Genomic DNA, 22,922 nt, shown 5'->3' with positions numbered 1-22,922 from the left:
ATTCATGAAAACCTGGTAGCTTTAGGTTCCGGCTGTTGTAGTTAAATATTTTAAGATATTTGTAAAACTGTAAAACAAAAAAACCCATATCGGTTGGTCAGTGAGAAAAACAGATGGCCTTACCTAGATGATTTAAGGCCTGTCTGACACCACAAGCAATTCCCAACATCAACACTGGAAAAAAAAAATATATATATAACAAGCTCTCATGAGAACCACCATCTGTCCCCTGGGGACCATGATGACGGCAAGACCAGTCAAAGGTTAATTCTTTGCTTTAGCTGGACAGACAGAGATAGCAAATGAACCTGGGTGGGGGGGTGATGCAGTATTGGTGAATCATCTGCTTTTGAGCCTGCCAGAGACATCCAGGGGCGCCACTTTCTATCATCGAATGAGGTATTTAGAGAAGGTGAGAACCCAACTGATGTGTCTGGCACTATGCAAAAGCTGTCTTAGAGGGTGGAAAAATAAAATTGTCTCCTACAAGACATGGTAAAATAAAGCTAAATGTTGTTCAAGACAAAGAAAAAAAATGTATTTGTGGTACATGGGATCCCAATGGGCTCATTACCCAGCAGCCTCACATTCATAAAGCGGCTGATGTTCAGTAAAAACATAGAGAGCAGAAACTTAATATTGTGGTAACTGAAGCCCCTTCTTCATTATAAACAGTTTTAGCTACTTTGTATGCATGCATGCTTCTTCAGAAAGATCCCACAATATATATGTATTAATCTTTCTTCTTTTATGGAGCATACAGCAAGCATGGCCATAATCAAGCATACGTGGCAATAACCATTTGCAATGTATTGAGATAAAAAAAACAACAACAACAAAATAAAAAAAACATGTATGATACATTGATTTGGGGAGGGGGCGTATTCTGGAAGGCTAAGGCTTCTACTGCAGTTTAGTGGTTTGATCCTTCACCAATCCAAATGTAACAGGAAAAGAGGAGTTGATGAGGTGTAAAGCAATCGTTTACTAGGTGACCTGCCTTTTATTTTCAGTTAGGTAGTATTTTATTAGCTGAAGGGAAACCCAGAGTTTCTAACCCATAAAAACACACCCCGAGCACAACATAGATTTGTTTTCAGTGTATGTCCAACCGGTCCAAAACTCATCACTAAAGGAAAGTATCCTGGAGATATCCTGATCAGATGCTGCAGTCACATCAACTAACGCTTGTTGTGTGGAGAGTAGCTCTACTTTAGGATACCTTTTCTAGATAGAACTTCTCAAAAAGTCTCTTAGATTGCGTCCAGCCACTATCTCATCAGGTGTATGCTGATGGAGCTTCTCAGTTATCCAGGTCATAGTCATTCCAGAAGTTAAAGTTAACAAAGAAACCACTAGATTTTGTTTTCATCAGGCTTTTAAGTAGCAATGTGTTCAGGCATACGCCCTTTACTAAAATTATTACGAATTATACCCCCTGCTTTTTGGGATGTACAGCTTTTGTACGCCCTAATTTTCCCCTGGAATATGGTGGAATATTAAATGTCCCTACGCACAACTTTATTCACTGGTACAAGCACGTTGCGCTATTTGCAAGCAGGTAAGCTTGAAACTTTAATGAAAACTAATCGAAAGCCTAATGTCTATAGGATTATTTTCTAGTTTTTTTTTTTGTTATTTGGGGCATTACTGTCCATGGACTGGGGAAAAACACCATATCTAATGTAAATAACAATTGCGGATGGGGGCGCGTTCCATACTAAATCTGTAGCAAGTTTCAAGCAGAGGCCAACATTTTTTCATGGTTTTTTGTGATAATTGGAGTTTTTATATCCAAAAGATGGATGTTGTTTAAGGATAACAGTACGCTTATTAGACCGTTTAGACTTTTACAACAAGTAAAATTACCTTTCAGCGCAACACACCTGCTTGTGTAACACATCACCTTACTTTTACAAAATGTAAGATACAAGAAAATGTGAAAATCAACTGCAACTGTAACTGCAAGTTGGAAGCTATTTCTGTGATTAAATTTGACAATCTAAACCTGTTGTGTAGGTGTGAGCGCCAATGTTTTTGTTGCCCTGTGGAGAGGTCCTCCTCTCTGGCTTGGGAATTAACTGTAGGCCAGGTTAAGGGTTAGATATGCGTTGGTAATGGTTAAGTTTAGAGTTAAGGTCAAGCTTAGCCCAAATAAATTAATGCAATATGAACAGAAGTCAATGGAAATTCAGCACAAGAATAGTGTGAAACAATATGCGTGTGTGTGCTCTTGTATTTGCTTTGCAAAGATAGTCTCTGCAAAGACAAGTCTTGCTGTGGGTGGGGGTATTGTTTTTGCTTTTCGGAGTGTATAGCAAACCATCAAATATTTGCATCTGCTAAAGTTGCTTAAATTAATAATATCGGCCAAACAGCAAATGTGTAGAAAAGATTGCTTACTGCTCCATTATTAAAGGCTCAGGAAGTGAATTCACTTCCTTGTTCCAAAAGAAGTTTCTCCCCCCCCAGATCAAGTTAGAGCATGTCCGCTCCAATGCAGTTTCCTTGTACAGCCAACATGAATAAAGCATGCAGGGTGTATGACAAGGCTTCCCCCTCTTGTGTCCAGTCACTTATCATTATGGAGAGTGACAAGCACTAACTGCACTATGTCATAATTAGACAACACTCACTTCACTTGGAGTTTGCAAAATAATGCACATGACAAGTTTCCTCCCCAGGCAAAAACACAAGCAGCAGCTGCTTTTACAGCTTTCCACCGCACCAAAAGTAAAATGACTTAACAGCAGCAATGCTCTTTTTAAAAACTAGAAAGCAGGTTTAAAATTATTTTCTCTCATATCCTTTAACACTAGTGCAATACAGTGTTTCCAGGTGAATGCGCTGGTTGACTCAATACGAAGAAAAAAACTAAACAAAAAAAGGATGGAACTCAAATGAGATTAATTTTTTATGTATTTATATTTTTTGTCAACATAAATGTATTTACTGAATAACATTGAAATAAAAGAAGTTAAACAAATTTTAAAGGAATGCTTGATTTTTGTCTAAAAATAAACACAAATATGTTCACATATGAACCATATTTGGTTGAACTTTATGTAACATTCCGACCTTCATCAGCTAACGCTTACTTTATGCCATCAAAGAAAAGGATTTTTTTTTCAAATAATTGCTCACAGCTCGGGTTAAACTACGGTACCTCCTTTCTAAACCTTTTAAATTATGAGAGCAGATATTTGGGTGTATGGCTTTACTCTATTCGTCAGCATAAAACATGGACATCTTCTAGTTTATAGGGTCACAAGCAGAAAAATGCTTATATTCAGTGTTTTCTTTTAAAAAAATTACATTTATTAAAGGCAAATATTATTACTGCTTTAAACCACTGAAACAAAAAGTATGCACAAGGTGAAAACACATCTCTATCAATTAATCTGAAATTAAATGACTTGAAACTGCACAACTAGTGCAATGAATGTTGCATATTGAGTTATTTGTTCTTTAGAAGTATGCACTATGCGCACCATGACTGGTCTGGTATTCTGTCAGATCAGCATATGCTTAGTTTTTATCTAACCTAAATTAATTCTGAGTCACAATGTAAAGCACAGCCAATGTTTTCCATGATTTTAAATGTGAATAAAAAAATCTAACCAAATTTCAATTCCCACACACACTAAAGTAACTTATTTTAAATTAATATTGACTAATATGGTTTTAGCTATAGAGGCTTCTTCTCTCAACATCCCAGAAACATCAATCATGTCTGGCCATTTCTACATCCAAAAAAAAAACACAGTATAATAAAAGCTGATTTTAATTTCTAAAACATAAAATAAACATGTTTTTGCATGTAATTCTCTGTTGCACATGTGCGTGAATGCGTATTAGAACAATGTATTCCGACTTAAAAATGTAGGGCACTTTAAGGGCTTGCAGAGCAAAGTTCTATAATAAAGCAATGAAACATATTTAATAGTTCTGTTTACAAAAAGTCGACTGAACGTTTATTGGCATCTGTTACTAGGTCATCAAGGAGGCAAATCAAAACGGAGAGTAAACACACTCACATTCAGCTCCACAAAAAATATTGTCAGTCGGAGCAAAATTTGAGTTCACAGAATACCATAGATAATGCGTTAGGTCTGATATATCTTTAGAAAAAAAAGAAAAGAAATTAAGGTTCTAATTTCTGATGGGACACTGATCTACATAGCACCAGTAATATTAAGTCTGCCAAGCAAAAACTTCTGTTGAATAAATATGTTGTTGTCAAGCAAACAAAGAAACAAATACAACATTTAAAAAAAATTGCATAAAGTCACAATACTACTATAGACCATTCAATACTTTTAAAATGTTGTGTGTTATTTAGTGAACTTAGCAGGAGAGTGTCAGGGTTCTGTGCTCTGCTGATTCTCTTCCACAGAAGGCTGTTGTTGACAGGTGGGCGTGGCCCCGCACCTGTGGCTTGTTGGGGCAGCTCTGGCTGGAGCTTAAGGCCCCGTCCACACGAAGTCAAAACGAACACGAAACACTAATATTTTCCAGAACGTTTGTCTTAAAGACGGACACGTAAAACAAATGTGATCGACCACACGAATGCATGAAAACGCTGCAAAATGTATGCCAGGCCTGTAAGTGGCGCTGGTGTGCCAAAGCAAAAATAGGCAAAAACAGGCAACGAAATGTTGGGCATGCGCAGTAATATTTATACAACAACCAAACCGGAAAACCGGAAAATGGCCCTGAGGGTCCATTTTCGTGGTTCAGTCAAATTCAGGTGCTGAACTATGCCGTCGATATTGCTCTGTTCTTTCTGGAGATATTCCAGAAGAAGAAGATTCTGTTGTAAGCCCGACAGCAGGGTGAGTAGCATGAGCAGCATCCATTCAACACAGTACGGCGCCATTGTTGTTGTGATACTGTGTCACGCATGCGTGGTTAGAGGCGACGCTATGACGCATGCGTGTAAAAAAAAATGCGGTCAGACCTTAAAGATGGAAACACGAAAACGCCGTATCAAAATCTTCCTACTCCGAAAGCTTAATAAAAAAAAGATCGTTTACAGACCCCGAAACGCCGGCTTCGTATGGATGAGAGGCTGGTTTGTTGAAAAATTAGTGAATTTAGGCCAGGGTTTGACTTCGTGTGGACAAGGCCTAAGAGGAGCTTTCAGTCAGCTGTTTCCTGTCTCCCTCAGCTTGTGGTGCTTTGGATTACTCACCCTTCTGTCCCTGTGCACTGAAGACTGGTTCCTGAATCCCTGCTGCTCAGATTCTGCTCTGGCGTTCCCCTCAAGCCCCCTCGATGCTACCGAAAGTTTCAAATTTAGAGGAGCAGCTGAAGGAACCAGAGTACCCCCATTCCTGGATTCACTCTGGTTCCTTCCACTGCTCCTCGAAGCTGCCTCGGCTGTGGTTCTGCTCGGGCCCCCGCCTAAGTTCCATCCGCTAGCTCACCTGTCGCTCAGTCATCTCCTCCCATCGGAAAGCTGTGAGTTGCAGAACTCTTTCTTCCATTCACCCTTCTCGGATAGGTTATCAGTACCTGTTGGTAAGCGAAGCAGCAACAGCACAGATCTCCCTTACTATCTAAGTGTTAATCAGTTTCCTCTGTCCTCTCGCAAAGCCCCAAACGCTGACGTTCTGACCCACGCCTGCGGCTCCTTTTATGAACTTTTCATATTTATGTGTAGTCTAAATAAACATTTAAAACTGCTCCTTTTTCTCCGTCTATGTCTGCATGTGAGCCAAACACCTAAAAACCACGACAAAGGGTACTCCTATTTATTCTAAATCTTGTATCACAAGTTCTCAATTTTAAATCGCAGATCACATAGGCACATTAATATAGCCTAAACCTTCTGATTAAGTAATTCACACCAAATCAAAATCCGGTTGATTCAAAATTCCACTTAAATGTTCAAATAACACTATAGAGCTCTGTTGGTAAAAGCCTCCCTTGAATGAGGTTGGCTGAACAGGGTTTTTTCCTGCTATTCCAACAGAAAAGTCAAAGGGAGCAAAGTACTATTATTATCAATCCAGTAACCCATTGTAATCACTGTATGGGGTCAGAGAAATAAGTGGTATACTGAGTGCATTTACAGGAAAGTGCTGAAATATATATAGTCATCTTTTATTTGTTTAATCAATTTAATAACCCCGACCTGAAGGCGCTTTGGAGGATAGGAACTTAAAACCAAATATTTTATGGCTGATTTTAATGGATTTGCTTCTTAACCATGACACAATTTATAATTTAAAATGTATTTCAAATCAATAATTCCATCTCTTTTCAACAAATTTTCATTGACAGCAAACTTAAATCACTTAGTATAGTTTTATAGTATTCAAAGTAAGAATTAATCAAATAACAATGAGATTTAAATATCAGTTTGTTTTTTTCTGTACAGTACTCCCTATTAGTTTACATAATGGCAAAGTTTTTTTTTAGGTTTATTTCTTATTTATCATTTAATGCACCAGCTAACTGTGAATGTCTACTTATGCAGCATCACCACTTACGCCGCAAATAGCATGCAAGATCAGATCATGTTTTCTCTTGTGAGAAAGAGCAGGCACAGGAATTATTACATTAGCACAGGCATGAGTCTCTTCCTTCCCTTAAGCTTAAGATTAACTATGACTCAAATACCATCCTTGATTATGTTGTTCTAGGTTTATGAGCACAAAGAACACAACTGCTATCTCTCTTTGCTTCTCCATCATTCTTCTTTCTGTCAGAATAGCATTCAGACAGAATCAGACTGAATATACCACGTGTGTCATCACAGAGGATCCACTGTGTTATCAGTGAAGAGGCTGATACGGACAGGAAAAACACAGAAAAGGTTAAATGGACACAAAGATATTGACGAGTGACTCAGGGTAAAAGAAAGAGGAGTAGAAAGATGGTGAGGCTCATATACCCAGAAAGACCCAATTGATAGAAAGAGAATTGGGAATAGGGAGCTGGGAGGAAACTGCCGAATACGGCTGAGAGTATTGTAAATTCATGGTAAAAAAAATATTCTTAAGGCAAAAAAACAACTTTTCTCCTGTAATTCGAACATTCATCGTGATCCACTTCTTTTTGAGTTGCTCATACCTCCTGAGGGCAAAGCCATAAACTCTGTCGTTTCACACTTCCTTTAATATATGCCCCACTGATAGATGGATAAAACGCCTCATTTCACCTTCCTGGAGAAAGAGCTTAGACTTCCCTGGTCTCTCAGCTCCAGCTCTACTAGTGGGTGGCTGTAGGGGTTGTTTTTGCTAATAACCTTTTCACCTGACTTCATTCTGGAAACTACCGTCTGGAACAGGTGCCTTGTGTCCTTAAACTACCTAAAAAGACTTCATTGGCCATTGTTTGCTTTAGGACATTGGCTTGGTAACCAGACAACTCCAGCAAAAATTAGACTTTAGGAATAAGTTACAACCAGAGTAAGTTAGCATGACATAAATGCTTTACTAGCCAGTAATGAAACCTTGACCCATTTAACTATCTGTCTGTATGATCAGACTGGAGATCATATTTTTAAACAAATCCTTTTTGTCGAATGCCGATGAGAAAGAATTGCATACTTTTTTAGGAATTCTATTTTTAACTATTTTCATAGGTAACACCAAGATACCTCTTGATACTTGACATGCTCCTGGCCTTTATAAACTCCTTGAAGTTAACCCACAGCCACTTAAATCATGTGTTCAGCGTTGGTTTAACAGGCTGGAGGCGTATATTTTGCTTCAGAGCAGGATAGAATAAAACCATTATAAATTTAACAGAACAGAGTGCAAGCAACAGCTGCTGTACTTTATAAGACTGTTTATAAGACTGTATCAGCGCAAGGGTTAGGACACAAAGAGGAATATGCAAGCTTACAGTACGTTGATTATCCTGCACAAACTTGCGTTTCTTATCTATGGTGCATTTGAAAGGGCAATATTCCTGAGTATTCCCAAAAGATATCAATTATTGTTGGAATACATGTAAATATGGAGAAAAACAGCTACAAACATCTCCATTTAAAATTAAAAGTTCTAGAGGAATTTCACATTTATTTTGAATGTATGGCGTGTGAATTTGGAAGGTACCTACAAGCACAGGTTTTATACACATTTATATAAATAGGGTTAGGGCTATATTTATATATATATATATATATATATATATATATATATATATATATATATATATATATATATATATATATATATATATATATATATATATATATATATATATATATATATATATATATATATACATATTAATTAATGCATATATGTGTACAATATCGGTAAAAAGGAAAACTAAACAGCATGAGCTTTATTTTGTCAAAAGTGAAAACTGTGAACAACAGCCTTTTTAAAAGCCTCATTAACCTAAAAATCTTTTAGTTTTTCAAAATAATGTTGCAACAGTAAAAAAAAAAAAAGATCGAAATTATGGACACCACAACACCGCAATTATCAGACAACTAAAAGGTTTTGATAAAATGTCTGTAATCACAGAAAATAGAACCAAAAACCTACTATATACAAAAAGGTATCCAAAGGGACAAAAAAAAGCTAATAACGAAAACCAAAGCAAGTTCAGAAAAGCTGCAAATTTGCTCTACGAAACACGATTTTGTCCAACTTCAAACTACAAGCAATAACCAAGACTTTGACTGACTGACCAATAAGAGCAGATGCTACACATTGCAAGCAGAACACACTTTTAACATTTTAGCCATGTCTGAATTTTCAATATTATACGTCACCCCAGCAGTGATTATGGAGCATAATCTTCTGACGCTTCATGCTTAATTGACTTTTCCATCCCAGTCTGCGTTAAAATGTTAAAAATTCATCCAATTCAATAGATAAATTGTCTAGAGGCAAGTGACCTAAGAGTTGGATGAATATGCTTAAGTGTGTGCAGCATTGGAGACTCTAACCCCCCAGAACCAAGCCATTCCTGTTTGTCAGAAAAATAGGAAGTCAGTTCACACAACTCCAATGGAACTGGGTGTGTCATATCTGGATCACCAGCAATCAGTGTTATGTATATGATTTAAAACACATCTATGCCTCATATTTTTATATTAATCATTTATTCATATGGGAAAAAGTTGACACTTTCTTTTCCTTTCTATACTCAACCTATTACAGATCAGAGATAATCTATATCTCTAGAGAGAGATTAGAAAACATTCAACTATATAAACCGATGAATGCATGTGGCAGAAATATATCTATTATTTGCTCATTATATCCTACAGTAGACACCATGGAGTGCTGGTTATCAGGATTTTTCTTTGTTTTGTTTTCGGTTTTGTTTTTACGATAGCAGCTTTTAAGCACTGTAGGGTTCCTGGCAAATTACTTTTACTAGAGTGAATTAGCTCACAGGTGTTAAACATAATCAACAACTAATTAACCCCCCACTTATGGCCACTTTTAGAAACAACATAGTTCTATACAAATCATCTATCGTTTGTAGATACCTTAGCCCGCACTGAGGGCATTAATGCCTTTCCTTCTGGATTGCATTATTAACAGTCCATACATTAGATTGTGTAGTTGTTGCCACTCACAACACTCCCATTTATTAATCACGTCACTACTCTGGCTATCAAACATATTTCATCAAGTCTCCACCTCACCTATCAACAAATCTATTTCTGCCTCACTGAAACATTGATCTGCTGCTTCATTTAAATACACATTAACATTTATGAGGTCTTTTGCATTGACCGTTTATGATTGGAGGGCTGAACATGGGACAGAACTATATAAGAAAACATTGAAGTGCAGCTGTGATCTTTAAAGAACACTGAGGGTAAGAGTGCCTATCATTTTATAAACCACTGGCTATTTGGCATACTTACACTTTTAATATGGATTCTATGCATGTTTTATGAATTAGACACATTGTTCTAGCAGAATGTGTGGTCAACTCCCAGCAGTGGTTTGGTACACCTCGGTTTCACTGAGAAAGTTTACAGCTTTCTGTAACAACTTGTCTCTTGTATTTGTATAACTCATTAGTATTTTCTGTGTTAGCAGCATTTTTCTTTACATTTACTTTTTCTTCTATTTCTCTGACTCCAGTGTTTTTTGTTTTGTTTTTCTGTGGCATTACTTTGACCTTTTAATGTTTGTGTATTTTAGATTCTATCATTCACTGGTTTTCAGTGCGTTTATTAGATTGCATGATGTTTTTTGCTGGATCAACATAGATACCAGGGTGAATAACATCTTCAAATGTTTCAAAACAAGTTCAGACCTAACTCAGGGAGGGAAAAAAAGGTTTCCCAGTTTGAAGTGAAAAGCAAATGTTGAGTTTCTGTATGTGTTTGTCAGTAATAAAACCCTCATTGAAGCTAAACTAAGGAAAAAGCTGTTAAATGTATTCTAAGACGACCAAAAGTGTCTCGCTGTAAGAGCGCCCAGACAGCGTAGAAAAAAGGGACTAAAAAAGGGCTGTTATAACTTTAGCTGTACAGGTACTCTTCTTTAAAAAAGAAGATTTCTGCTGCATAATATGGCTAACAGTTTGATTTCCTGCTTGTCAGCATTTCCTCTGCACTTTCGAACACAACAGCTTTAACTGTAGTATTGCTTCTGCTATGAAAGCAGTTTTGAAACTATTAATTTAAGGTTTTTGAGACAAGATGATAATTCTAGGGACAATTCCAAAGTAAGATTATGACAAACTTTATCAATCAAAAAAAAAAAAAAATCCCATCTAATTTGTTTTAGGTTTTTTTTTTTTTTAAGTAAAGATGCTGAATATAAAAACCATTGTCAGCTAAACAGGAGCTTTCAGCAACAGATGCCTTTTTTTGGAAGTTTGGCTTCAGAGATTTCCATTATATGTTCCCCATCAATAAATAACAGTTTCCTGAGCAAGGACTATTCCACTATGAATATTTCACTGCATTGTTTATTTTCAACATTATGTTCTGGTGAATACTTAATGCTTTTTAAGGCTTTCTCACAGTGAGCCACTTAATTCCAAACTCATGCAAGAAAGGTAAAGTCACACATCAACAAAATCTGTTTGACACCCCTACTCGCCTCAAGGCTAAGTTATCAGAAAATTTTCTTAAACTAAATGAGAGCAAGACAGAGGTGATGGTGTTTGGCAGTCACATCTCTAACTTGGGACCTTTTGTGCGTTCCAAAGCAACCAGCCTTGGTGTCACTATAGACAGCGATTTTAAACTGGACAAACAAACGGCATTTTAACCCCTTGAACCCTACGGACCCACCGGCGGGTCCAGCTGCTACATGACCTCGTAATTTTACCAAACCCCCAGTATTGATGTAAAAAACATATTTGGCACAGTTTGGTGACATTTATGGATAAATGTGCCAAAATGGCCTCTCCGCCTAAGAAATTTCTCACTAATACCATTCTAAAATAAATATGATTCATCTGATTGAGTCCAAATTTGGTATATTTTTACACAACATTTAGATTTGAAAGTCTGTACTACTTTTTTGTGCTATAAATAATATTTTGGTAGTGTTTTGCAATGTTTATTTCAAAGAAAATTTTGGCGAGGTTCAAAAAAATGCAAAATATTTTGTATTTTGTCCCTAATATTTTCAGGCAGGGTCAAAGCTACAAACATTTTTTAATAGGATGATTCGTCAATACGTTACCAAACTCCTCCGGATTTATTCTCCGGCACATGCTCTGAGGTCTCTGAGGTCCACCTTCAGCTAATCGTGCCTAAGACAAGTCTTAAAACCAGAGGGGACAGAGCCTTTTTTGTAGTTTATCCAAACTTTGGAAACTTTGCCCCTCCATATGTAAACAGCAACCACTGTGTTTTAAGTCGTGTCTTAAAGGAATAGTACACCCAAAACATGATTAGCCTTCATTTTCTACTCACCCCCATGCTGAACAACACTCTGGAGTACTTTTTTGATATCTCAAATGCATCTGGAGATCTGGGAGGCTTCTTGCTGTCTGCTGACATTCAAATAATGGAGGTCTATTGTGCCCGAGACAGAAAGGTCCATAAAAGTCCACAAAAACGTGTCAATATTCCTCCATACTGCTCGTCCAATGTATTCCGAGTGTCCTGAGTGGGTAGCATCCAGAATTTACTCGAAACAAAGTCATTTAGAATGTTTTTAGAGCATAAACAGTAGTGTATAGGATTTCCTGAAAGCGCGCACATGCGCGATCACGACGCTACGGAAGCCGGCAGACCAAACCAGCGCATTCAGCTCGGCAAAGAACTCATGCTCTTCCTCAACACTGAAGTCCTCAGACATTTTTCTTTCGTTGTTTCTTTCTTTGCACAGGTAAACAGCACATTTCTTCTTCTACGCTTGCATTATTGGCAGAGCAGACGCTGAATGCGCACTTTCATCTGGTTTGGTCTGCCGGCTTCCGTAGCGTCGTGAACGCGCATGTGCGCGCTTTCAGGAAATCCTATACACTACTGTTTATGCTCTAAAAACATTCTAAATGACTTCGTTTCGAGTAAATTCTGGATGCTACCCACTCAGGACACTTGGAATACATTGGACGAGCAGTATGGAGGAATATTGACACGTTTTTGTGGACTTTTATGGACCTTTCTGCCTCGGGCACAATAGACCTCCATTATTTGAATGTCAGCAGACACCAAGAAGCCTCCCAGATCTCCAGATGCATTTGAGATATCAAAAAAGTACTCCAGAGTGTTGTTCAGCATGGGGGTGAGTAGAAAATGAAGGCTAATCATGTTTTGGGTGTACTATTCCTTTAAGACCCAGTTTTACTTTTTTGCTTTTAACACCGCATAATTGTGCGGTTCTCTGTGTCCTTTTTATTTATTTTAATTTATTGCTTTTTTGTGTGTGTGTTGGGTTTTTGTTTGTTTTTATGAACATCATATTGGAAACATTTGTTGTTGTTAAATGTGCTATATAAATAAAGTGAATTATTCTCATCACAATGCTAATATGCCAAATTAGCATTAACAGGAACAATATTCAAAAGCAATTCAATAGAGAAATGTATCCTTTATTTGGTTTGGACTGACACTGTCCCTTTTCCCTTGATTCTTCAAAGCAACATTAAGGCAACCAAAACCCTGCAGAAGACAGTGAGGGAAGTCATTATACTGTTTACCTCCTCTGGTGGGCCAGTTTAATAGCTGCTTTGAATCTCTGAACTTTGTCAGAGATATTTTTTTTATAATGGTTTTCTGTCTGTCCTTCTATTTCACACAATTATTTATTAATATATTTAATTCATTTGAGAATTATTTTTGCTTTTCTTATAATGGATTGTTCAATAATTAAAAAAAAAAAACTCACAAGAAAAACGTTAAAGCTTTTATTTTATGATCACCCATTGGTAACACACTTGGTTAGCGCAGACCAACCAAACTTTTCAAGGTGTGTGTTTCATTTGGAGTTTTCTTAAATACATTAGTTATTCCATTGCGAGTGTTGCGAGTCAAATACAAAAGGCAAGTAAAACAGAAGTTATACCTTATTGCTCAAAATGAGCTCTCCTAAATGTTAGTCAATTTCAATTAATCTATATCCTTCCTGTAAAAAAGTCAACACAATTTTCATTAAGTTTTTAAAGGGAATGTTGTTTCACAATGGCTGGAGATACACAATTTTTTCCTCTACTTCCTTCTTGTTAAAAAAAGCTTATGCATGACTTCCAAGACATTTCAAATAAAATAAAACAATAATGGTCCAAACTAAAATACTCCATCAACAAACTGAATTTAGGCCAGGAGTTGGCAAAACAGCCAGCTAGGAAAAACCCAGGGGTATGTATTCAAAAGAGAAAAATGTTGGCTGTATTCAGATAAACCTGGTATACTGTCCCAGGATCCCAGTGCAAACAGGGAACAAAGTTTTCACATGAGAATTCAAATTATGTTTAATTATATTAATCCAGCAAACATTCAAGAATATATACACTATGAAAGCCTTTCTCTGTTAGAGGTAAATGAAAATGCAAGAATGATGCCATCACATGTCCTTTGTCACTGTAATTAGTGCAAACCTGTTAGGATATCTACCCTGCTGTTGTCAAACACTCACAAACTACTCATCTATCTTTAGAAAGAGAGGCACATGCCACCCAGAATGCAAGCTGTTGTCATTTTTACCATCTGGCAGACAGTACAGAAGCATGGCCAAAAGACCTAGTACTGAAAAACTGTTTTATCATCCAACTTTCTCCATACTGTATGTGGGCACATTAAATTTTATGGCAAAGACCCTCCTTCATTAGTTTTGAAATTATTCTGTATATGTGAAACTTTTGGTCAAACATGTCTAGTTTTATATTAACGTAAATTATGCATTTCAGAAAAGATGTGTATAAAATTAATACAGTTAAACTCCATTTTTATATACACTGTACGAAAATTATTTTTATTTGCCAAATGTCAGAATAGTGACAATGTTTGTTTTATTATAACTTAAAGATTTAAAGCGTTAATAATGACATAACCTTGAATGTGTTTGTTAATTTCACAAAATCTGAGGTAAAAGGAGGCACACCTGGGGATGTTTTTTAGAGCAACACTTCAAAAACACTGCTTTCCGGTTTTACTTTATGAAAAGATCAAAAGAAATCAGGCAAATGATCAAGAAGCAAATTGTGCTGCTTGACAAGTCTGGTTTCCCCTTTTAGTACAGCTTCTATATGCCTAAAGATGCCACATTCATCTACTCAAACAGTTATTAAAAACCCTGACAAGGATGCTAACTGAAGCTGGCTTTTAAAGCAGCAATACGCACTGCAAATCGTGTACTGGCTAAAAAAAATGAGCCATTAAAGGAAACATTTTCTATAAAGGCAACATAGAAAGGATCTTCACAGTCTGTGGATGATCTCACAGTCTGCTTTGAACAGTCAAAATTCAAGCAAACTACCGGGGGAAGCTTCAATAGATCTACCTATAACTCTTTTAAAAGGTTTTGAACATTTGGGTAGATAATCTAAATTCTCCTACACATATTTAGACTCCATCATTTGCAGGAGATTTGTAAATCCATCATTCCAAAGAAAAACAAAAAGTCCCTGATACAGATGGGAATGAGACCTTCTCAGTCATGGAGCTTAAATACATTTTTTATTTCAGTTTTAGAAACATTTTTTGTTGTTGCTGTTTTTTATTTACAGTGATCATGGTAAATTATGATTAATCATTCGTATTTTTATGTGCCTTTGCTTAAAGGGAAAACTAAGTTCAGCAATAAAATAGCTACATTAGTTTCCAGTAATAATGTGTTCACAATGGATCATTTTATTCACTGTATATCTCCAGCTGTCAGTGGGCAAGAGACGGGGTACACCCTGGACAGATCGCCAGTCTATAACAGCTACTTTTATCCCAGGACTCCTAATAAGATTAGCTTAAACACTTGTTTTTATGAAAAGTCTGCAGTATTCTGATGAGCTCAGCACCAAGTAGTGGACCTTATACTGCAGGATGTGAAGAGCTTACTGTAGATGTGAAGACCTTGGTGCATCACTTGATGTCCTTGTCACTTACTCTTTTTTTTTCTTACCATCAGTTTTGCTGCCAACATCTCACATCATGGTTATAATCAAGTTATAACTAGTGCAAGTCAGTAGATTTAATTGTGTGTGTAAATGTGAACCATATAAACCAGTTACAACTGCTACAAAAACAGCCTATAACGTGAAACCGAATTATGACGCTGCGCAAAATTCCCATCCAACAATGTTTTTAACATAGCTACTTTTTTCAGTTTGATCAGCTGTCTAATTATCCCTGTAATGGTTTAATATTCTAAAAAATAAAAAGCTGAGGGCATAATTTCGAAGCGAACTATTATACTCTGGATAGATTATGAGCAGTTTGTACACTGAACGTAAACAGATTTCTAAACGGCCGAAGTTTAAACAAAAGAACACATTTGTTTTCAACAGAGAGATAACCTTAAGGCTTAACATGAATGGTCTAACAATTTTAAATTCTTGTTAAATGAAATCACCATAATACCTACCCATTTGTAGTATGTCTAGCCAAGAGTTATTCTCATTGATAACAGAATAAAACTCTTTGATAAGAGTCTAAACTGAGAGAGGCAAGCTATTAATATTTGAACTGGCAACAAAAGTAATTGCATTAAGTCAAGCTTACAAGTTGGCTTCAACTCTTAATTTAGGGTAAGTATCCTTACTTACCTTAAATTAAGAATTAAGCTCTTGAGTTTTGCTGCTGTGTTGTTTTAAGTGGTCTTAAAGTTTGCTCCTGGGGCGGTTTAACAACATTTGTTCATTTAATTATTGAATAATATAAAAAATGTTAAATTGCTAGTATATAAATCAAAACTTGAAGTCAAAATACAAATGCTTACTGTAAGTACTGTAAGAAAAAACAGCAGTACTCTAATTTATAGAACATTGACTCTTACCAATATTTAATATCCAGTGTAACATTTAAAATAATTACACCAATCAAACATAAACTGCTTCATTCCAAGGAAAGCAAAAAATCCTGAAAACAGTTTGAGCCAATAGATAAGCATTATAATCACAATGATTAAAACTAGATCGTCTTGTCTTGTTCTTATCAACCCAATTTTATGCATAATCTTCTCTTTAAGCTAAAGGAATACAGTTTCACTAGCAACTGAAGACCACGGTAATCCACACCACTTGGTAATCATGTTCAAACATTTCTTAAGAGGTTTCCCATTGTTGGAAAAGTACTTAGGAAGGAATTAGCTCTAGGTGATTTGGCTCAATACACAAATGATTTTAGGGGTGAAACAGTCGGATTTATTGTAATTAATCAATTAATTTGCATTTAAGATTAAAACATTATTAAATATTATTATTAAATATAAATAATAAATATGAATATTAAATATTACAATAATTTTTTTAATCTGTTACTATGCTCTATCCAGAACTCCTTCAGTGGAAAAGTTTTAGTTTCATCTTGTATAATTTAATTAAAAAAATCTTCTTTAAGGAATCTTTTGGCTATCCAATTATTAATCAACTAATCAAAAAAATAATCAACGAATTAATCAATTTGCAAAATAATCGTTAGTTGCAGCCCTAACTGATTTTAATGTTAACAATACAGAAAATGTAAATAAAATACACTGTTGGGTGTATGCAAGCAAGGAGGAAAGCAATTTCTAAAAAACTTTATTTGTGCAACCCTTTTTTTTTGTGTGGGGGTGGGGGGTGGGGGGTAGAAAGGCTCTTACTCCTCTATGACTTAAATCAATGGAGGTTCACTAAAATCTGAGATTTAGCTTTTCTGGAAACTATAATTTTTTTTAAACTTAAGTATACGCTTGGACAAAACTGTTGATACTCCTCGTTTAATGAAGAAAAACCCACAATGTTCAGATAAATAACTTGAATCTGGCATCTGGCAATCAAGGCATGTCCACCAATTAGCATCAAGGGTAACTACAATCTTATAATCAGTCAATGGGCCTAAATATAGGGCTACATGTAGTCACTGTGCTGTTTGGGTGCATGGTGAGCACCACATACGGACATTAAGAGAATAAAGGTGAACTTCAAACTTGGCCAAATCCAGCTTTGCCAAATCAAGATTGCTGATTTGGTTGGGGAGGAATTGTCATGGTTTTGGTTTTGTTGTGCTTTACTTGGCTCCTTGTTTCCAAGTTTTATTGTTTTAATTCCTATTTTGTTGTCGTTTCTAGATTTATGTTAGTTCTCAGATTTTTCTGTTGTTTTCCTCTGTTGCCCTCTTGTGTGTGTTCCTTTCCCCTTGGCTCCCTCATTGTCTCCTTACACCTGCTCCTTGTCAGCTCGTTAGCCCTGCCGTTGTCTCAGTCAGCTACATATACTCTCGCTCTGTGGTCACTCCTCGTTGGTTCCTTGTTGTTGCTGGTCCTGTCATCGCTGTTGTCGTCTCACCTCGTCTCACCCTGGCTCCTTGTGCGTTTTTTCCCTTGATATCTCCATGGTCTGTGTTACATTTTTAGTTGGATTTTTGGATTCCTGCCTTTGCTAACTATTTTCATCATTAAAACTACAAGAACTCAGCCTCTCTGCCTCTGCATTTGGGTCCTCTAAACCACAACCAAGACGTGACAGGAATGTGCATTCACTTCATTCTTATTGTTGAAGAAAATGGTCTCCTCTTTGGAATAGAATTTTCCAGAATGGACTTTGCCAAACTATATGCTGACAAGCCACAAAGCTTCTGGGAGAATATGTTAACAGATGGGAATGTGATTTATATTAAGAAAATAACACAGTCACTACAATGGAACGGGGAGGAGCCTCTGTTATGTTCTAAGACATACGAAACAACTAAGACAGTTGTTTCATCTCCGTCTTTGATTCTTTCTGTCTTGAGGGGTTATAGAAAGAACAGTTCTGCCCAGTGTCAGGAAGTTTGGTCTCAGTAGCAGGTTATGGATCTTGTAACAGGATAATGACCCAAAACACAGAGCTAAAACTCATAATGACTTAGACATTGGACTATTCTGAAGTGACCGTCTAGGAGCCCGGACCTGAATCCTGTTTTGCATCTTTGGAAAAGGCATAAACATCAAACATCTGGAAAAAGCACCCTTCAAACCTGAGATAACTGGAGTAGTTTTGTAATGAGGAGTGAGCCAGAATACCTGCTGAGAGGAGCAGAAGTCTCACTGACAGCTTCACAAATGTTCCAGGCCTGTTTCATGTGTTTAATTAACTTATTTTTTAATCATTCAATTGAAGCCTACAGTAGGTAAAAAGCAATGTCTGGCATTCATTTGTTCATTTTTATAGAACTGTTATTTATTATAACTTTTATACTTAAGTTATTTTGTGACCATTGAGGGTTTTTCTGTCATTAAAAAAGGGTTGACAAAAATCATGTTGATGTGAGTATTACTGTCCTACTGTACTTCTCTCTACCAGCTTAGCCAAATCAAGATTGCTGATGTGCTTTGGGTGAAATGTGCATTCACTTCACTCTTCCCCTCATTTGTGTTAATGTCAACAGAATATAGAGTTACAGTGTAGATTTTAGGAGACTTTTTCTTGCTGTTGGTGGGTAAGGTTTGAGGGCACTGGAAGGACATTTGGCCTTGATCAACAAGACTTTGACAGGCAAAAGATCAGCCCTGTTCAGTTTAAAAGGATCAGGTTTTACTGACAGTCCGTTCTGAAGCCACTCTAGGGGAACCAGTGTTGCCCTGGTAGGGAAAAGTGATACATCAGAGAGCTGAGGGAAAAAAAAGTAATGTGCATCACAGACAGATAAAAGTAAGATTAGAAATCCTTTGCTAAGAAGGAAGTGGATTTGATTGATGGCTGATCTCAAAATCCAAATATTAGGAATAAAAAAAATAAAAATAAACACAGGAAAGCTGTTTGTGTCAGTCTGCAAGTGTATTAAGCCCTGTTGTTTTAAGTTCTTCATTACAAAAGTAGTTTAAAAAAATAGATGTAAAGAATATTTTTGTATATGCTGTGCATTGCCTAAAGATTTATGAGTGGTTTATTTATTTATATATATTTTTTACAATTCGTATTCATTCTTCTATCCAAGACAACTGTCAATCAATTCATCCATCTATCAACGCTCTTTTTATAGTAATGTTGGGTTGCCTCTCTCCAGTGTCCATTGGGCAAAATGAAGGGCACACCCTGGAGAAGCTCGCCAGAAAATCAGATGGGTAAACAGGGACATACAGAACAAACAGCGACAGTATCCTCACTCATTAGAGCAATGAATGACCCAAACAATCAACTGTAGTGGTTGGAGTATAAAGCAGGGCTATTTATTGCATTTGCAATATAATTGCAATTTAACAAACATTTTTAAACCATAGAGGCACTCAGTTTTGGTCACATTAATTTTAACAAGAGTAAGACAATAACATTCTCACACAGACCCTTGCAGTAAAGGATATTTGTTTAAATTGGGTGAAGTAAGAGGGAGTTTTAGCTAGCACAAAAATCTACACATGCTAGTAGAAATAAGTGCTTCTCAGTAAAGTCCTGAAACAAAAGGCTCTGAACAAGCAGGCTTTCAGAATTACGGTATGAAAAGAAAATCAATTTAGATTTTTTGCAAAAATTATTCAGTCTTACTGGAGTAGCAGGTGAGAAACAGTGCATGCAAGAAAATTACTTTCAAACTCCATGCTGAAAGATTCTGTGGTGGGATTTAAACCAAGATGTGACCAATTACTCTACCATGCAGCCCTCATTAAAATGCATTGTTGCTTAAATTATTTATAACTGATGCACTGAAGATAACCAACACCATTGAAATATGGTCTAGAAGTAATCAAGTAAAAAAAAAAAAAAATATATATATATATATATATATATAATATATATATATATATATATATATACATATGCAGAAATAATTTGCTTATGGGTTAAAAGAAGTAAGCTATGATGAAATGTCGATGCTCAGGTTTGAAACTGGAGTATAAATTGACCATGTGGTATATTTGCCTATGATCATGAATTATAGGAACAATATTTTCCTAAAGGCATTGTGGATATAATCACAAGAGTTAATCTGCATGGGGAAACGTTAAAGATACTCTGAGGGCAGCCTTTAGAAAAACATCAACTTTTAATGTGCCCTTTTAAAAATTGTAGTGTCAGTCTGTTTTAAACCCCTACAAAGAGAAAAATAAAATCATGACTAAATCCACTGAAAGTGACATTTGACTTTATGCACATAAACTGCATGACAGCAGAAAGACTAAGAGATCAAAAGTTAAATGGGACAAAAGGCCAAAGGCTAATACATATTAGCTTTGTATGCATACAAGCCATACATAGATTTAGCTGCTCCTGTCTTTAAATTTGTTAAAACATTCTGTTAAAACTAAGATGTGAAAACGATTACAACTAGATGAAATATTTAAACATGCTGATTTGCTGTGACAAACTCATTTTCTAACATCAAAGAACTTTTACAGAATCACCCCATTGTGTTGGTCCTTCAAAGACAATGGCAGCACTGATTTTACTATAATTTCTCAGAATAAAACAATAAAGTAGAAGAAAGTCTTGGGGCAACACATCTGATAACTGGACTAAAGCTTTCAAACACTGAAAGTCTGGAAAGACAGAGACAGCGTGGAATGTCCAATCTATGTCCATGCTGTGCTAGGTCTTTAGCATAGGAATTACTATGTGAAGCACACCGCATTCGTCATCCCAGAGAACCTCAGCCAACCATGCTGTGACAACTTTCATTTAGTTGCGGAGCAGTTCATTTTCAATGACATTTTACAAGTGATTGCTTTCATCCACAGGGTATCCATCACTGTTTCATGTCAGTGATTTAGAGCTCTCACCACATCATTATGAACGGCTTTTCAACAGCACACAGGTTAGACGAACTTTTTAGTTGTCACACAAATTGCTCTATCCCTAACAGGACCATTGGCAAATATTGTTTTCACAATCACTCCAGTATGTTTCCAAATTCAGATAATTTATTTGGTATAGGTCACTACAACATGCTAATCAATGAAAGCAAAGCCTTAAACAAGAAATTGTGTATTTTATGTGGAATATAACATTGACTATTAGCCCTTCATCTCCCAAAAGACAAAAAAAAAAATCCTCTGACTTTTAGGTTTAATTATGGTTATGTTTTGACCCATGCAATCATAGAGGAAACTGTTGACTTCACAGCTGACCAGCAGACAGTCATAAACACCCTCCACAAAAAACGTAGAGTAAGCTACAAAAAGTAATTCCTAAGTGAGCTGGGTGTCCACAAATTTCATTATCTAAACGTATTAATGGGAAGTTGGAAAATTTGCCAAATGACTGCAATAAAGCTTAAACCACAGTTAATCTAGTTTAAACAACCATAAAATTTGACATACCCTCTAAAGACTCATGAAAAACCTCCCAGTAACTAGATGTGGTTTGAATTGTGGACTCAAAGATGGCATTATTTTGCACATCTCCTAGTTTCCCCTGGTTTCCCATCCCGCTAATTGTGCATGGTAGCAAGATAAACTTGGATCCCCGCCAGGTCTTGTCTGACACACACCATACTTTCCCGTGTTTGTTTCTCTGATTATAAGTGGGGTAAAATCTAGCAACTTCCATGTAGACAAAGAATACTAAAACATATTGTCCTCAGGTCAGTGCCATGTTCTTTCCTGTTTCTCTTTTTTAAGAGTGGGAAAAATACATAACATTTTCTGAACTCATGATTTGGCCCGTTTCACCTTATGAGTTGATACACTAAGAAAAGCATATCACGGATTAAAAGTCTAATGAATTTAAAAAGGAATTGAATATTAAAACTAGGTGCTAGGAAGTTTGGCCGTACATGAAAACATAACCTTGACCTGAGACAAGTTTTGAAAATGTTCCAAAAGTAGTCAGTGTAAAGAGACCCTGGGGGGCACAGCTAACTGTAAGGATTAACAGTGGGGGCTCAGCAGAGGTGTAGTCAGGTTGAGAGAAAGTGGCAGCTAGCTAACCCCAGCTTAGAGAAATTGAAACATTAAGACTAAGCTAGTTCAGTAAGGTAGTTAAGTCCAGGTAAGTATTTTAAGTGGAGAAGTTTGGATTGTTCCATTTTTTGTGTTAAATTATACAACTGCAATAAATGAACTTCATCTGAGACAACAACTTGTGATATATAAGTAATGCATAATAATAATAATTTAATTTAATTGATCTCACATTGGAGAAATTTACCTCTGCGTAACCCAGCAGTGGGCTGCCATTGTGCGGTGCCCAGGGAGCAGTGTGGGGTTAAGGGTCTTTGCTAAGGGCCCCAGAGTGGCAGTCTGTGGAGATCGAACCGGGTATTTGCAACCTTCTCAGATCACAAGCACATTGATTTAACCACTAGGCCAACACTCCCCTATCGAAGGTGTACATTATCAGAAGTTAAGAGACGATGCAGAGGTTTACATCTCGAAGGACATCCCTTACACCATGGTCTATCACAAAAGAAATGTATA

The 22,922-nt window shown here is 36.4% G+C and overlaps 1 protein-coding gene across 1 annotated transcript in view; it reads right to left on the bottom strand.

Moving 5' to 3' along the window:
* The window catches only part of fgf14 (fibroblast growth factor 14), a 159,898-nt gene that overhangs the window by 100,035 nt on the left and 36,941 nt on the right, over nucleotides 1–22,922 (bottom strand). The gene's annotated exons all lie outside the window — the stretch shown is intronic.

This window comes from Cyprinodon tularosa, unplaced genomic scaffold (assembly GCF_016077235.1).
Source record: "Cyprinodon tularosa strain WSP-4 unplaced genomic scaffold, ASM1607723v1 ctg202, whole genome shotgun sequence".
NCBI classification, from domain to species: Eukaryota; Metazoa; Chordata; class Actinopteri; order Cyprinodontiformes; family Cyprinodontidae; genus Cyprinodon; species Cyprinodon tularosa.
Note: the sequence above shows the minus strand (reverse complement) of the source record. Positions and strands in the feature narration are given on the sequence as shown.